Source organism: Oncorhynchus keta, chromosome 4 (assembly GCF_023373465.1).
Source record: "Oncorhynchus keta strain PuntledgeMale-10-30-2019 chromosome 4, Oket_V2, whole genome shotgun sequence".
NCBI classification, from domain to species: domain Eukaryota; kingdom Metazoa; phylum Chordata; class Actinopteri; order Salmoniformes; family Salmonidae; genus Oncorhynchus; species Oncorhynchus keta.
Window position 1 is genome coordinate 57,888,475 of NC_068424.1, and position 7,500 is coordinate 57,895,974.

At 41.0% G+C, this 7,500-nt stretch overlaps 1 protein-coding gene across 4 annotated transcripts in view; it reads right to left on the reverse strand.

The window, feature by feature from the left end:
- Nucleotides 1-7,500, reverse strand: part of LOC118379465 (leucine-rich repeat and immunoglobulin-like domain-containing nogo receptor-interacting protein 2) — a 319,412-nt gene that overhangs the window by 209,985 nt on the left and 101,927 nt on the right. The gene's annotated exons all lie outside the window — the stretch shown is intronic.

Below are 7,500 nucleotides of genomic sequence, written 5' to 3' on the forward strand. Positions count from 1 at the left end.
CTTATTGCAATGGGCATGGACAAGGGAGAAGTGCTTTGCTTTGTACAACTCCATCGCCAATCACACCCAGCGTGAGATAATAGCGACCATAATACACTGTGTAGCTGCTAATGGAAACAAGGGGAGTTTAAGAGCACAGAGAAAGAGAGACAAAGGCAGGAGGGAGAGAAACAATTATGATGTGCTTGATTCACCCTTGTCAAGAAAAAAAACACGGCTCGTTTGAGAATTAAAATAAGGATGAGATGGGGGAGAGCAAGAAGAGCCCGGGGGTGAGAAACAGCACAGCATGGTGGGTAATGGCTTCCGCCATTTTGTGCCTCTGTTAAACATTGAGGTAGTGAGGAGAAGTGTAATCACATGAATGTCTTCTATGCTAACGGGAGATGTTGTCATCCTTCTCATGATGTCACAACAAATACACACACACACACACACACACACACACACACACACACACACACACACACACACACACACACACACACACACACACACACACACACACACACACACACACACACACACACACACACACACACACACACACACACACACACACACACACACACACCAAGGGTCTACTTAGAGGCAAAGGAAGTCGTGTTGCAATGCTACATGTGACAACCTGTGAGTGTTGAGTCTTAAAGGCATTAGCTCACAGTCAAACCGAGTTCACTGTGGTCCTAATATAATATTTGTGACTGTTCATGCAACAGCATTCCAAATGAATGTGTTCGCTTCTTGAGAAATTGTCAAAATGTCTATATCGGTAGTTTCTTTGTTACTAATAAAGGCAAAGGACACGAGTTGAACTTATGGAAATGAATGCAGTCTTGTAAATGTGAATAGCAAATGATTGCAAAGGAAAATGTGGAAAAGCACTTAGCTCGTTCCTCTGTCTGTCAACCTGTTGTTATCCAACGATGCGCACAATCTAAAGGATATCTAAGAGAGTAACTGCTCGAAATTCTAAAGTCAAGATATATCAAGATATTCACCTATCTGCTATTTCAGTCTTAAAAATTAACAAAAAAAGTGGAGCTGAATGTTTTTATGATTCAGCTCTAAGTCCATTCTTCTCCCTTGAATCCATGCTGGAACTTCCTCTGACATAGCTCTCAATGGGGAACAGACTGCTAGGCTAACCTACCTCCATTTCTGCAGTTCCTGTACCTCTTAACAAAACAGTTAAGTTTCACCTTGTTTCACATTGCTGTGAGGACTTTGAGAGCTTGACACAAAACCTCCGAGCACAATGAACAGCACGATTCAACATTCCACGTCGAAAAGTACCAGACATTTACAAAAATAACCTTGGTTGGTCAAATAATGGGCCTCTTATGGTTAGACTTGTTTAATCCTCCTGTATATTGCACTGTGACATAACATCATAGGAGACCTGTGCAGAAGAAAAGTGTAGAGTGTATTGCGAAGAGTGTAGACTTCCCAATACGCTCACTCAACTGATGTAGTGCTATCCATATTGTTCATTCTATTTCCATGGCTGTTTATCTGGTATGTGTTGTTTACCTGGTATGGCCCCCTTGGGCCATATGCAAGGTGAGCCAGTTCCATAAATAATATGCAAGTTCCTCTTTCCCAAACAATGAGACACTTACAGTTGACATCTATGCTTGATGTATGCCAAGCAATTCAGCTGTTCCTTCAAACGGAAAGTTCTGCAGCTGTGGATGTGTTTGCTAACATTGTGCGTTGGTCTATAAAACTGCAGCATATGCAAGTATCTGCTACAGCATTTCACTGGACAGAAGCAAAATGTCGGCTTGAACTTACTTGTGTGCATTATTAAGAACATTGTAAACTTCTGAAGACGGTGCTAAAACAGAATCCAATAGGAAGACAATAACACCAGGGAATATGTTGTTGAGAGTAGGGCTGTAATGCCTTTAGAATGAAGGCTGTGGTGATTAGAACAAGATCTGCTCACAGAAAATGTTTCAGCGCTGAGCCTGTGGACAGTTTCTCAGTAGGGCAAGACACAGGAGCTGTCCAGGGTCCTGAAAGCAGCTGTCCAGGCTAGAAAGCAGCTCTCTGCTGGGTTCAAAACATCAGACCGAGCCGGCAGCTTAACCCGGAGATCAGTAATGTTCAGACAGCTTTTCCCAACTGCTGTACCTTCTTCTGCCAAGGAGAAACCACCTATTGACATAAGTGCAATACATGCCTTTCAGATCTGAATGTCTTTCACAAGTTTTCTAATGTAGCCTGCTCATAAACTGAGGTGATCCACATGCTGAAATCATGCTGTTTTTTTCTTTACTTGCAAACTGTAACATGGAGAACAGTTTGTCAAAAAGAGATTGACAGTATCTTGTGAATGTCATTGTCAAATAAGCAAAGACCATAGAGTGAGCCTGTCAAGGTGAGGATATGACATCATGCCGTCATTAACTCGGTTTCCATCCAAATGGCAACAGATTTTCATTAGAATATTCTAAAATCTGTGCATTTTTCCTTTAAACAGACTTATTTTGGATAAAAGGCTGTGTGTGCTCATACAGTGGACATAAAAATAACTTTACAGAATAAAACATTTTCATTGCATTTTCATCTCACCGAGTGTACAAAACACTAGGAACACCTTCCTAATATTGAGTTGCAGTTTTTGACACAAACCAGTGCACCTGGCACCTACTACCATGCTCTGTTCAAATGTACTTAAATATTTTGTCTTGCCCATTCACCCTCAGTGGCACACATACACAATCCATGTCTCAATTGTCTCAAGGCTTAAAAATCATCCTTAACCTGTCTCCCCCCCTTCATCTACACTGATTGAAGTGGATTTAACAAGTGACATCAATAAGGCATCATTGCTTTCACCTGGATTCACCTGGTCAGTCTATGTCATGGAAAGAACAATACTTTGTAGGCTCAGTGTATAGCATATGTTCCCACTCTGGTCTTGGTACGTGTGGTACAGTATAGCCAATAGCTGGCAGATACAGTGCTAACTACATGTTGAAAATATTATGGAAGAAAGAGGAAGATTATTTTTACTTGTCAAACAGCAGTCAAGCATCGATCACCATGTCACCGGAACAAGACCCTGGACATTTATTGGATAGGAACATCAACACTGTGCACTTTCATCATCCAGTGAAGTTAATCAGAACTTTTTAAATGTGTAGCCTAATAAACTGCAGGTTGTCCTGAATTGGAGGATCACACAACACACAGTATCAGCGTGTGACTCCGAGTTTACTTGTCACGACTTCTGCCGAAGTCGTTGCCTCTCCTTGTTCGGGCGGTGCTCGGCGTTCGACGTTACCGGTCTTCTAGCCATCATTGATCCTTTTTTCATTTTCCATTGGTTTTGTCTTGTCTTCCCACACACCTGTTTTCAATCCCATTCATTACCTGTTGTGTATTTAACCCTCTGTTTCCCCTCATGTCTTTGTCAGAGATTGATTTGTTGTCAGTGTAGTGTTATTGTTTGTATAGGTGCACGTCGGGTCTTCGTACCCATGTTTTGTTTGTTTGTACATTTATTGTTATGGAGCATACTTGTGGAACTTTATTAAAAGACTCCATATTTACACTCCATTTGACTCTCCTGCGCCTGACTTCCCTGCCACCTATTACACCTATGCTTGACATTACTTCGATATGATGGTTATTATATCAATGTTTTCACATAAAGACATTCCACCGTCCATTATTCATTGTACCGACACATATCACACCATGCCAAACGAGCAAATTCTCTGTCGCCTAGGCTTGGGAGGTACACCGTATATACCGTACACCGAGGTATTTGGAAAAAGCCACGGGATGGTTTTTCCATGCTGACAATACTGTTAAAACTATTTATTTTACTTGTTCAATACATTTTAATATTTGTGTCTACATTTTAAGTTAAAACCTGCAGTCAACTTGTGTGATACGTTAGGAGATAAAGCAGATTGCGTTCTTCATTTCACCTGTCAAGTTATTTTACATTATGAAGCTTACCGTAGTTCCCCAGAACAGTTGAGCCAGTCATGTGTTTGTTTGTAAATAGCACAACGGTAGAAAGCAGGAGCAGGTGAGTCCAGCTGTGTATATACAGAAGTTGCGTTTTATATTGAAACACCAGTCTCAAAGTCTCAACGTCAACAGTGAAGAGGCGACTCCGGGATGCTGGCCTTCAAGGCAGAGTTCCTCTGTCCGGTGTCTGTGTTCTTTTGCCGTCTTAATCTTTTATTTTTATTGACCAGTCTGAGATATGGCTTTTTCTTTGCAACTCTGCCTAGAAGGCCAGCATCCCGGAGTCGCCTCTTCACTGTTGACGTTGAGACTGGTGTTTTGCGGGTACTAGGATTTGTGAGGCGTCTGTTTCTCAAACTAGACACTCTAATATACTTGTCCACTTACTCAGTTGTGCACCGGGGCCTCCCATTCCTATTTATATTCTGGTTAGAGCCAGTTTGCACTGTTCTGTGAAGGGAGTAGTAGCACACAGCGTTGTTCGAGATCTTCAGTTTCTTGGCAATTTCTCGCATGGAATAGCCTTCATTTCTCAGATCAAGAGAAGAAAGTTATTTTGAGTCTATAATTGAACCCACAAATGCTGATGCTCCACATAGTCAACTAGTCTAAAGAGGGCCAGTTGTATTGCTTCTTTAAGCAGAACAACAGTTTTCAGCTGTGCTAACATAATTACAAAAGGGTTTTCTAATGACCAATTAGCCTTTTAAAATTATAAACTTGGATTAGCTAAAACAACGTGCCATTATAACACAGGAGTGATGGTTGCTGATAATGGGCCTTTGTACTCCTATGTACATACTGCATTTCATAACATTTCTGCCATTTCCAGCTACAATAGTAATTTACAACATTAACAGATGTCTACACTGTATTTCTGATCAATTTGAATGGTAGTGTATATATAACTTATGACCTTGATTGCCTGTTTTTGAAATTTGCTTACATTTGCATTGTGCTCATTAGCATATTTAGCTAGCAACCTCCATGGAAATTCAATATTTCTTGTGCTAATTCTGTTAGCATTCTGGTAATGGGCATTTTAGCATTTTTTGGGGACACCCCCTTGTGTACTAAGCTGGTAAATCCCTAAATCCCGGGATGAGCAAAAGATGGTATGACAATATCTGGATACCGCCCAACCTTACTGTCGACAGTTATAAAATTGTAGGGCAGGTCCTGTTTCCATCAGGCCGGTCGTGACTTTTGGTTAATGTAAATAAACATTTGCATGGTCTCAAGTCCCAGTAGTAACCATCATACTATGTGTCTCTTTAGGCAAGACTTTGTGATAGGATTTAAATATCCTGTGAATGCCCCAAGAAAGCATGTCGTTCCATACTGTTTCATCGTTTTCCTCCCACTCTGAAATCATATATGTACAGTATTTAATTTCACTCAGTATGAACAAGAAGATGTTCAGTTATCTCAGTCCTTCACCTCTAAAGGCATATCATAATGCATGTAGCCTAATATGATAAATTGATTTCCCCCGCTTCAATATACATATCTACCGTTCCTATTTACAGTGTTTTGCCTCCTGTGTTTCAAGTTTGGATTCTGTGTGTCAAATTAATCTGAAAGCCACTGACTTCTATTTTCAGTTGCACTGTTTATGCCAGAGGCAACATTATATAAAAAAAAGGAAAATCTCAAGAGGGATTTAACGTAAAAAGAAGACGAAAAAAAACCACACTCCTAAATAGATTTAAAAGCATTGATGTAATAGGCTCAGAAGCAAATCCTTGAATAGATCACCATGCCAGTGTTATTAAAATGCCATATTCAACCACTGAAAAAGCCCTGGGACATGGGAAGTGCATGAGACCACACAGATAATCAGTGCCACTGAATGTACAAAAAGAGGTCATCTGAATTCTCTGTGGTAGGAAATAGTCTTGGCATGGGGGCGTCCCCATTCTCCATTCTCCTCAGTGTTATGAGCACTGGTTCCCCATTCTCCATTCTCCACAGTGTTATGACCACTGGTTCCCCATTCTCCATTCTCCACAGTGTTATGATCACTGGTTCCCCATTCTCCATTCTCCACAGTGTTATGACCACTGGTTCCCCATTCTCCATTCTCCACAATGTTATGAGCACTGGTTCCACATTCTCCATTCTCCACAGTGTTATGATCACTGGTTCCCCATTCTCCACAGTGTTATGATCACTGGTTCCCCATTCTCCATTCTCCACAGTGTTATGATCACTGGTTCCCCATTCTCCATTCTCCACAGTGTTATGACCACTGGTTCCCCATTCTCCATTCTCCACAGTGTTATGACCACTGGTTCCCCATTCTCCATTCTCCACAGTGTTATGATCACTGGTTCTCTGCAACCCGGTAGTAGTAATCATTTTTATAGCCCTTACTTAATTAAAACGTCAGAGCAATATGCGGCCGAGTTCACCAAATTAAAAATAAATTAAGATGGCAGATGTGGCCTTAATGGCTTAATCCAGCCTTTATATTGGTTCCAATAAAGCAGAGCCACAGTCCAATATTGTTCAATACTTGCTATCTTCAACAGAATCTGCCATAGCAACACTTTAGCTCAATATTTTAACAAAAATACAGACAACAACTTTAACACATGCGCATAATGACATGGCAGACTGTCTGTTTCCTTCTCTTCCTTCCAATTGAAATGTAACTCTGAGTAGGAATGTAGTACAACTAAATTAGGGGGACCCAATTTCAAGCGGGACCACTCCACTGATAAGCTGTAAGAGTGATCTAAGAGAGCACTCAGGGTTCTACTGCTACATTATGACAATATTAGACTTAAAACAGACGAAAGTGGAGAGAGTAGAAATCAGATGGGCAGAAAGAGAGAGGAGAAAATAAGTCTAATTGTGTTACGGCTCACGGCGATGAAGGGTTTCAGAGAACAATATTTTCTTGGGTGGGAAAACTCCAGAGAACTCAGAACCCTGTTTGGAATTCTGTTGTGCCAGGCACATGCAACACAGGGTTAGCATTTGAAACTGAGCATTTAAGCATGTTGGCTTGACGCGGTTGACACCTCTGTGTAATCATATGTCATGTACTGTATGCCCTTTGGGAGGAAAATGGCCTCAAAGGAGTGGTAAAGAGGATAAGGTCAAAGATCAAGTGAAGTAAACTCAATTTTCTAAAGAAGCTGGGGGTGAACCGTGTACTGCATCTATTCCAGTTCTAACTAGTCAGTCAGTCTACTTTTAAAACAACCCCTCTGAAAGACACACATACATACTGTAAACACACATACATACTGTACACACACATACATATACATTGTTTTTTAGGATTTGATACCAGCAACCCTCCGGTTGCCAGCTCACTTCCCAAGATTCTAACTGGCAACCCTCTGGTTGCTTGCTGCCTCACCTCTCTTAGCCTCAAGGCTACCTGCTGCCCCTAACCATATTCCCCATGTAATGCCCCACATATAATCAGTTTGTTGACAAGGAAATTCCCTGACCCATCAAAAAATTACATTTGTTGGAAAATTTACAGTAAAT